Source organism: Xyrauchen texanus, chromosome 26 (genome assembly GCF_025860055.1).
Source record: "Xyrauchen texanus isolate HMW12.3.18 chromosome 26, RBS_HiC_50CHRs, whole genome shotgun sequence".
Taxonomy (NCBI): Eukaryota; Metazoa; Chordata; class Actinopteri; order Cypriniformes; family Catostomidae; genus Xyrauchen; species Xyrauchen texanus.
This window is the reverse complement of record NC_068301.1, coordinates 8,059,546-8,071,078: the sequence shown is the minus strand read 5'-3', so window position 1 is coordinate 8,071,078 and position 11,533 is coordinate 8,059,546.

Sequence of the window (11,533 nt, the reverse complement as noted above, 5' to 3'; positions counted from 1 at the left end):
CTGAGGCTAACATTTAAAAAGTCATTTTGTGTTCAAATTGGGTTTGGAACAACATAAATTACAGAATTGTATTTTTTAGGTAAAATATCCCTTTAATAAATGCCTGGGTTGGTATACTACTATGCTGCTTTGTCCTCAATTCCTTGCAATTAGCACTTATCCTTATCATGAATGCAGTTAGATGCAGTTCCTGAGCTTTGTGAAAGGCAATTTACTACCCCTGGATCATTCATACTGAGAAATACTTTACACAACCCTTTAACCCTCTCTTACTGTGTTGCATTCAGCTGTTTTCTTCTTAATGCTTTTCTGTTCAAGCCTTTTGAGAAGGGAAATCAGTGATTGTCTCACCTTTTATGAAACAAACAAACTCCCACGATTAGTGAAGTAGCACTTTGCCTGATTGAAGTCACTCTTTCTGGCACTTTCTTCTTCTTTATTCCAAAGTGCCATTTACTGCTGCTTGTTCTCAGTGAGAGCACTCCACTTTAATAAAACCAGGCTTTTAATAGTATTCATATCAAGAACATTCAGGCTCAGCTTAAATGAGATTAATGGCTTCTGTGTATGAGTAAACCTCAGAATTCAATCAATGTGTCATGTTTGCGTTCTGTTTCTAGGGAGTCTATATGTATACCAAATTGAGAGCAATTAGATTAGTGCCACAGGACAATGAATGTATTAGGTGTTTGATGCTAAGGGCATTTCACAAGTTTTCATAGCTTGTATCGTCTTTGCTTCATTTATGCAACTTCTATATTCTTTGAATATCCAGAACTTTAAAATAACTTCATACATATTAAGTATATGCCTTTATATATTAGATATTATTTTATAATACAGTACATGAACTTTAGCAGCTTGAAAGGTCAGGATGTGTATTTCTTAAATTCTACTGCCATCCACAGGCACTAGATAAGTTTGCAACTCGAATTGTGTAGGAACATTTACTAAGAACACAACTGAGCTTAAAACGATCAGGTCATATTTCATCAGTTCATCCTTCACTCTTATGTTTTTCAATACAATAAAGAGTGACTGAGGACTCACATTCTGCCTAATATCGCCTTGTGTATTTCAAGGAAGAAAGATTAGTCAAAGGGATTTGAAACAACATGAGGGTGAGTGCATGATTCCAGAATTTCCATTTTTGGGTCAGTTTAATACTTTGAAAACAAGTACCTTTCTCTTTGTGCAGCCTTACCATTGTCATCTCAAATAAAGGGCTTACGGATGATACCATATGTCACCTCCACCAGTCTATAACTAGATCAACACAAAGGCTTCATTAGTGTTCATAGTAGTGTTAATGCAAAAACTCATTTGAGGGATACAGTGCTAAGAGCTGTGCTAATACTGAAACTGTTGGTGTCAATCTATTTCCCCTGTTCGGGAAAAGAAAGCTGAGCTTTGATGAAGCCACAGAGCTGTTTAAGAGTTGCTGCGGTCTGGCTGAAGGAGCTCAGGGTGAGGGAGGTTAGCTCAGATAGAAGCTTCATTGCTTGTTAGTGTGCATCATAAGATCAGAGTGCACCATTAGACAGACAACCATTAGTAACGCTCAATGCTGGTACTAAATTTACATCAAATGCATTAGTACTTCGACATACGTGTATGTTGTACTTAAGTGTGAGTTTGTTTGTGTGGTAATATACACTTTATGAATAAATTCCTACAAATACTAATGAGAACATAGTCTTTCTGCTTATCTAATTCTTTTTCTCTTTGCTGCAATAAGCAACAAAGATGATTGATCTGGCAAACTCCCTGATGGCTGGCAGCATCACACGCTCGGTGGACGATTGCGGCAAGCTCCTTTGTCTTACAGTGATGTGGCTAAATGAGTCTCTTTATCAAAGCGCACACAGTAGACCGAGATTCGCCTAATTGAGACACAGTGAATTTCTGGGGCCGAACGCTCCGAAGCGTCATTGATCGCCAGCATCTTGTTTATGTCACATTTGACTAAGACTGATCAGAGCGGTCCCTGCCCTGTAATTGATCACCGATAGCCAGTCACCTGAACTGATTGAGATTCTGGCTGGAATATTAGCTGTCAGGCCTGGAAGGGGGAGGAATTTTGCTGGGTTCTGGCCTCCTTTTTTTCCCCCTAGCTTTGTCTTCCTTGTTGTTTTGCATTGAAAGGAAAAGTTCACCTTAAAATTATTATAATTGATCATTTACTCATCCTCATCATCATTGCAAGTGATTTTAGCTCTTCCTGCTTTACCATTTTTTATATTTCAAGACTCCACCAGCTTTATGGAGTCCATTTGTACAGCTCTCTCCCTTTGGTCACTCCCTCATTCTCTCCCTCTCTCTCTGCGTACAAGTCCCAATCCATTCATCTCTGTCTCACTCTGTCCTTTCTGTCCACCGTCATCCATCTTTCTCTACCATGTGCTCCAGCTGTACCCTGCAAGTGCCTCTATTCACTCCTTTCATGTCTTCTTTCTGGGGTGATCTTATTAGTATTCAAAGATGTACACGCAAAGTTTTGGCGTACATTTTGGCAATTTGTACAGCCGTTCAAACATACCGTCCAACAGTGTATCGAAAGCATTTAAAATGCAGATTGACTATTTGCACCCAGGTGTAAATCCCAATAGTCTATTGCAAACAGAAATTTATGACAAACTGCATTGTGAGATTTGCTTCAGTGGCGTGGAACATAACACCAGGTGAAAATGTGCATTTTTGAACTTGGTTCGATTCCACATTCATTGCACTCTTTTTTCCATTTTGATTCCTGTCTCCTCTCTTAATATTATCTTTAATACTACTTACACTCACTCAGCACTTTATTAGGAAGGCCTGTACACCTAATTATTCATGTGATTATCTAATCAGCTTATCAGTTGCCAAAAACAAAAACATCCAGTGAGCGGCAGTTCTGCGGACGGTAACAATACACCTTGTTGATGAGAGAGGTCAACGGAGAATGGCCAGACTGGTTCAAGCTGACAGAAAGTCTACGTAACTCAGATATCCACTCTGTACAATTGTAGTGAGCAGAATAGCACCTCAGAATGCACAACACATTGAACATTGAGGCGGATGGGCTACAACAGCAGAAGACCATGTCGGACACTTTATTAGGACCATAGTGTTCCCAATAAAGTGCTCAGTCAGTGTATAATAATTCATAGAAAATAATATAAAGATAGTTTTACTATAGTAATATTGAAGTAACCATGTTTTTTAACAATGGTGATATTACAGTAATATGGTGTTAATATAGTAACCATGATTATTTTTGTGGTAACTATGATTTTACTATGATAATACAATGGTGGTACTTTCATTACTGTATTAAAACAATGGTTAAGTTTTGTAAAGGATGGTTAGAGTTTGGTTTATCGGTTGTTGTATCTGTGTGACTCTAAATAAACTAAATAAACATGCTCCAGTGATGCCCCAATACTGTTAGTATTTAATTAGGAGTGCAAATAGTATCTGCCACTATTTGCACCAGGGTCGAAATAGCATCTGCCTTTAAAATGTAAAGCTGCTTATCTCTACCTCTACCTCTACGCATTACGCTCCACCCTTGCCTGAAGATGTCTCTCGAGCTTGACCTTTTCAATTCCCGGTATTGCCAAGTGGACTGCCTCAGCAAGCCAATCTGGTCCTGAATCCTTTCTCAGCTATCCCCGACCTTCCAGCTCACCTTCCCAAATTCACACTTAAAAAAGCCATACCTTTTGCTATTCCCTCAAACGTCATAGTTACAGAACCTCCAACCACCTTCGATCTCAAATTCTAACAGGTGCAGTCATAGATCTCTCTTCTTTACGTTAAGCAGTCCCTCACAACAACACATTTAGATCTATAGACTGCAGCAAGTTCTCAGTAAATCTAAAAAATCCCTCTCCCAGCTCTTCTCACGTGCTCAGTTTCGACGAATTTTGCATTGCCTTTTGCATTGTTTCCACACAGACGGCGCAAGCTTAATGACTACCTATCTATCGATGCCTCTTATTCCCCCCAAAAAAGGAACCTGAAACGATGAAATAAGGTGTGTGTGGGGGGGGGGGGGGGTGAGGGGTAGCCTGTTATCGGTTCTGGTGGGTTGGGATTTATGGATACCCTTAATGAGAAGTGAAATCTGGGGGTGGCTTGCTGTGGAGGAGTTTTTGCCAAAAATGTATTTATAGAAGAATTGGATGCTGCTTAAGTACACTTTAATGGTTCCAGGATAGAGGTTTTTGGTTGTGAGGTAAAGGAGGCTATAGAGAGGAGAGAAAAATTGGGAAATGGCAGTGTGGCAGCGGGTGCATGGTCAAGCGCCCGTCCGGAGAGAGAGAAAGCGGTTAGGGCACTTAAACCTGAGCTAAATTATGCTTAACACCTGTTTCTAATTCCAGTGAGCATGGGGAGAGTGGCAAAAAAGCAGCCACACAACCAGCAGACCAGGGAGAGAGCCTGGGTCAGGGCTGTACTGGTAATCTGGCACACCGGGCATTTACCACAAAATGGTGATATGCAGAAAAGAACAGCGGACACCAACCACAAACCATGTAAAATCCCGGCCCGATTTCTCGTCGGAAGCTTCCATCAAACACTCAAGCATACTGTACGGAATTGGATCGCAACTGGAAGGAAGGGTTACCTTCCACATCCAACGACTTATGAATCTAGTGGTTGTAGGACTTAAAGGTTGTGTCATCTATCTAGATGATATAGTTGTATGTAGTGACACCTTGGAAGATCATTTAACCCGTATTCATTCTTTATTTGAACATTTGTGGAAGCCAGTCTCACTGTGAACCTTGCAAACGGTGTGTTTGCCAGGGCCACGGTGACCTATTTAGGTAAGTTTGTGGGTCAGCGTTGTCTGGTGCATTTGAAAGTGGAAGCAAATGATCAGTATCTGCCACCCTGTACGAAAAGAGAGTTAATGCGTTTCCTTGAAATGATCGAATACTATAAGAGTTTTTGTATGAATTGTTCTGAAATGGTTTCCCCACTGACTGACCTTTTCAAAGACTCTGTTAGGTTTGTATGGAACCCAGCCTGCCAGAATGCATTCGAAACCATAAAAACACTTCTCAGCTCTGCTCCAGTACTAGCTGCTCCTTGCTTGGATAAGCTGTTTAAGTTAAAAAAAAAAATGACTCCATTATTGAAAAAGAGGCTTTAGATCTAGTTTAGGGACTTCAACATTTCAGTGTTTATGTGGGAGGAGGTGGGGTTCCATTGGTGGTTTATTGTGAGCACAACCCACTTACATTTTTAACAACTCTTCAGAATCCGAAAGAACGTCTAATGCAGTGGGCACTATTTTTGCTACCTAATAATTTTCTTGCACTTTTTACAATTATTTAGCATTTTGATGCAAAACTGAGTGACATGCATTATGTTGATATATTTGAGACATATATCAGCAAAGCCATAAATTATAAATTAATAAATATAACTACCATTAATATGACAATTAACTTTTTTTAAATATAACTTTTTAAATATGTGCCTCTATGTAACAACCCATCCTTTTTTTCAGATTATTCCTTTCAGATTATTCCTGTTGTTTGTTTCCATGGCAACTCCTTGAGTTCTTGTGTGTCTTTTAACTGGGAGTACTGGTAACGATTTTAAAGACAGGCTAACGTAATGGGGGAAAAAACAGCAACACAATAAACAACAAGTTATCAATAAAATGCCTTGTTTAATGTAATAGTTTATGATAATTGATGGAGAGACTGATATAAAGACAAGAAAAAGAAGTAAACGGATAGAAAGAGATGCTGAATGAGCTCACAGGAGAGTAGAGAGATGGGTCGGGAGAGGGGGAAGGAGAAAGAAAGACATGGTTTGTGTTTACTAATTGGCTCTCTGAAGAATCGGAGAGGAAGTCAGGATCTGCTTTAATGTGTAGAAACAGACTGGTACGAGTGCAAATAAGGGGAAGATTTGTTGGAGAATTCTAGAGGAAGAGCGGGGACACTGATGTTTGTCATTGTTCTGAAATGGCAGGAGAGTACTCAAAGGGAAGGAATGAGAGAAAACAGTATTACAACCAAACACTGAGGTCGCAACAAAAACTGCAGGAGAAGAGCACAGTTATCAACTAAATAACATTTATTTTGTGAAACACATAGCTAAAAAAAACACATTGAAAGACTGGATAACAAACATTGGCTTGAGCACAAAGAATGAGAAAACAAAAACGGGCAAGGTGCACTCAAGCGAAGTCAGGAGCAAATGCAACCATGCCTTTCTGCAGGAGAGTAGGCGGCTTAAGTAGACTGGGAAACCTGCGCTCCAGTGTTCCCAATCAACAATCAGCCCAGCAATCACCTGTAAACAAAAACACACACAGAAAGGGAAAACACAAAACAGGCAGTGGACTAACTGGACCATAACACCCTCCCCCACAATATAGAAACAAATGTTTCCAATATTTTTCCATATGTGCTACAAAACAATTTTTGTGTGATACAATCACTTAATAACCTTTTCTGTGTTAAGTTATTGCCAATTTTACAACATCGTTGCAATGACAATGTAATGTCAACAAACTCTAAAACCCTAAAATGACCTTAAAAAATGACAATTTAAACAACTTCATAGAGTTTTAACAGAAGTATTAATGTAAGTGATTTTATAAAATTATAAGCTTCTCATTTCTGCCTTTAAATTCTCTTCCATTGTAAGTGTCTCAAAATGAAAGAGAATATACTGTATATATTTTTTTGCAGTGAAGCCTTTTTTCTCTCAATCCCATTTGTCTTCTTTTGTGTATCTGGCTCTCTGACAGGCCATGGTGAGCAGTGCTGGCCACGAGAGTTGCTTGTCAGCACCATTCTCTACCGAAAGAGTATTGGAAAGCTGGCCATATAATTACAGTCTTATCTTGGCCATTCAAGGCCCCTCATACACTGACAGCAAATGAAAAGGCCCCAATTAAGCAATTATATTTAAAGGTGCTGCCTAATGCAGTCATCTGAGCAGCAGAGAGAAGTGAGAGACTCGGTTGCCAGTACCATGCATAATAACTAAACATACTGGGGCTAAGCTGGGACTTTTTAATGAACACAAAAGGAGCCAGAGAGCCAGCCCCTTAAACCTGTTAAATCTGTCAGGAGAGATACTAAATAGAGGCTACTAATAATGAGAACACACTCACAAGCCCTGTTCCAAAACATAACGAGCTGCCTTGCTGTCTACAGGCAACAGTACATACTGTGGGCAGCTATTGTACCTTCTAAGGGGCAATTCAGAATGAGCCATTCTCCTGCTAATAAGAGCTAGACACAACACAATGAATAGAAACGGACGCAAGCTTTTTAAAGGTTTACATTCATTTTAACTTTACAGAATTGAATGTGGTGCTCCTATGTTTAAAGATCAGAAAACATCAGAAGCAACCCACAGGTCAAAGACATCTATCTAGTGCATATTTACATATGTAAACAAAAGAAAATGGGACATAATATGCTTGGTGGGAACAGCCCCAAAGGCAGCATTCAAACAAAAATGGAACCTCAAAACTGATTAGGAACAGAGCGCAAAAGTTGGGTTCCGGTCTTGGAAGTAAGAATCCCATTCATTTACGTATTGACCAATTACATTTTTACGATAACTTAACATTTAAAGACAGACCTACCATGAGCTTTGAGGTTGTTAATCAATGGTCCATGCTATTTCAATGTAATTAAAAAATTAATTGTGTTCAATAGTTGTATTCCAGGTGAAGAACTACACTACCCCTGATCCTGAAGCGAAAAATCCACCAACCAGAAAATTACAGCAAACAAGTTCTGCAGTGACCATCTACTAGCATGACATACTGTGAATGATGCAATCTCAAAACTATGTATATTTTTAAATATCTACATATGTTGCAATACAATTAAAATATATTGTTTCTATACTTATAATCAACACATTTAAACAAATAGTTTTATATTTTTCCAGTTTTTAATTTGATTACGTGATTCGAAATGCTTCATGGGATTGCAGTTCATGACCCCATGAAAGATAAGGTAAGTACACACACAGTGTTGCATCTTTGTCTTTTTGTCAGGTTTTGAAAAATAATTTTGCTTCAAACCAAAGTTTGTAATGGTGTGATTCACCTTGGAGCTTATTGGTTTGGTTAATGGTTTAACGCTCTTTTAAAAAGGGTTTTATTAAAAAGTAAGCCAACAGTGAGACAATGGAACATATACTGTATGATGTTGTGATATAGGAACGTTATTAAAGTCTGTTTTATAAATTAAGTGGAATTAGCTTCATTAGCATACCAAGTTGTTACTGAATTTTATTTGATGAATTTATTTGCACAATATTTTGGTTAGTTTTATTGAATAAGCGTATATTACTCTGACTATTGAGATAACTGAAATACACTCTAAAATCCAGCCTTCTATTTATGAATATTGTTGTCATATTTAGTGATGTTGTATCTTCCAGTTTAGTAATTATTTATTGTATTTCCTTATTTTAGAACCACACGCTCATATCAATATTTCCACCCACCATCAAGTGTATTGGAACCTATCTATGAAGATCTGTATGCCAACCTAACCCTTCCAAACATAGGTGGCAAATGTCAAATTGACATCCACATGAATGGTCAAATGCAAGGTTTCCCAGCAGAACATTGTCCAGAGCATCACACTCCCTCTAACGTCTTGTCGTCTTCCCACAGTGCATCCTGATGCCATCACTTCTACAGGTAAACGTGCAGACATACACAGCGGTCCACATGATGTAATCGAACTAGGTGACCTTCTTCCACCACTCCAAGGTCCAGTTCCGACTCTTTAACAGTGGATGGGCATCATGGGCACTCTGTCCGGTCTGCGGCTACGAAGCCCCATAAGCAGCAGGGTGCAATGCACTGTGTTTTGTGACACATTTCTCTCGTAACCATCATAGAAATTATCTGTGACTTGTGCCACAGTAGACCTTCTGTCGGTTCGGACAAGACAGGATATTCTTTGTTGCCTTTGCATATCGATGAGCTTTGGGTGCTCAACACCCTGTCGCCGGTTTGTGGTATGTCCCTCCTCAGACCACCGTCGGTAGGTACTCACCACTGCTGACAGGGGGCACCCCATAAGACTTGTTGTTTTAGAGATGTTCTGACACAGTCATCTGGCCATAACAATTTGGCCCTTGTAAAAGTTGCTCAGGTCTTTACTCCTGCCCATTTCTCCAGCATTCAACACTTTGACAACGAGAACTGATTGTTCACTTACCATCTATTCTTCCCAGACCTTGACATGTGTCCTTGTTAGGAGATGATTAACATTATTCGCTTTACCTTTGAGAGGTCATAATGTTTTGGCTTGGTGTACATAAAAATACATAGCCCACACAAATATTGGGAAAATAATAATGGTTTAATTACACTGAACATTTTTAGTGATACTTTGTGATTGCCTTATCCACAAAAGATTCATGTGATGTTACCTAGCTTTTAAAACCGTGTTCGCATTGGGAGCATGCCTATGATGTCTTAAAATGCAGCTGGTTTTGAAACAGCTACAATCAAATGCAAAGATTTTACATTCCTCTGTTGTGATAGCTGACAGACCTGTGTGATCAAAAGGACAGATTCAGACAGTGAACTGAGAGGAAGCCATTAAGCACACATTCAGATAAACAAAGAAGCCCATTACTCTTGGCTCATGTCCCCGGATCTGACAGCAACAAGACACTAAATAGGCTAGTTCTGTTGTATTTGTTATTTCCCTCTTTCTCTGCCCACTTCCTCTCTTTCTGCCTTTTCTGTCTCCCTCATGCTAGTCATTATAGACATTTTCTCTCTAATTGATCCACTCACTCACTTTCTTTCTTTCTGTCTGTCTGTCTGCTGTATAGAGCTTCTAATGGTCCAACAATACATGTCTTTACTTTTCTCAGATATAAATGTATCCACCATTTATGTCACCCCTACTCACTTACTATTTTCTCTCTGCCACATAAACCATCCCATCACCCCAGTCCCCTCTGTGTGTGTGTGTGTGGGGGGGGGGTATTTTCTTTGTTTGTGTCTTTCACATCAGCAGAAATCACCTCATAATACAGGAAGAAACAAAGCAAGAGAAAAAACAAACAAATATAATGTGGGCAGAGACGTTGCAATGGGGTAGGCAAACCAGGCAATTGCCTGGGGCCCCGAGCTGGAAAGGGGCCCTTTCCAGGATGGCAGATTACATTGGACTACACTAACAACAACATGGAACCCCCTTTATATTATTTGATGGTACAAGAATCTGCAATGACACATCCGGAACTCCTCTAAAGGGGCCCCCATGCTACGAGCTTGCTGTCAAAAGTTTCGTAGTTTCAGAGCGGCAATTAAATGACGGACCATGAAGCGGATTTACCCATCCGGGCATATTAAAAGGAAATGAAAGCAAGAGGAAGAGGAAAAGGCCCTTTCTGCCTGGGGCCCCAAGAGTCTCTAGAAAAGCCCCTGAATGTGGGGGAACAAAAATTGTACACAAGTATGAGTCCACATCATCTACGTTAGCTTTTGTGGTGTATGCTCCACTAAGCACATCAATAGTATAATCAATAACTTTTTATAGTTATATAAAATATATATATATATTGATGCATGTGAACAGTCCATGCATATTTTTAAAAGTAAAGTATGTAATTTCTGCACTACTAGTGGGACGAGATGGAATTACAAAAATAGTATGCTTTCAAACAACCTTTGCCAACACCCTTTAGATTCATCAGGCCCTTTCGCACTCTCTGATTCACTATGAACAAATAGGCCATACTACATAAAAGCTGATAAAAGTTTAACGTCGTAATGAACAAGACCACTATAACATATTCACACCAGACAGAAAGTGTGGCAGAGGAATCGGGTCCCACAATAACATCGCTGGACTGAACGGGGATCCAGCATATGAGGTAGTATGGTTCTTCTGGTAATTAGTAATCTATACATATTCAGAGTATCTTACATGTTATCTTAACATCTGTAGGCAAAGCTAAATTTCTTATCTTCTGTATGCATCTGCCATGGATGTTCATGTTCCCCCGGTTAAACAGCTTACTATAAGTAGCCACGCCCCAAACTCACACTATAGGTTTTAGCTAGAATAGGACAGGTGGGGCTGAGCAGGCCACTTAAAATATAATCATCAATGATTTTATAGTGCCTGAGAGACTCAGTGTTTATAATTTTGGGGAAGTGAAAATGTAAACACAGGAATGGCTTACTTATAGTTTTCAATGAACAATAAACTGGCATAGTAGATCGTATCATGACATAAAAAAATTACATACTTCACCCAACATGTAATTTCTGCGGGAACTAGGATGAAATAGATTTGCAAATAAAAAGACACATCTTCTATTGGTTAAACCAATGTTGCTTCATCAGGCTGGTCAGAATGCTCAAAGAAAAAACAAATAGAGCAATGTTTTGAATCTTTTGTAGTAACAATATTTTTGAAAGCTTTTATTAATATTGGTAAGTTTTAATTTATAAATTAACTATTGTTAATTTTTAGATCATATTTCATGAATTGATGGCAACGTATACTTTTTTTAGTGT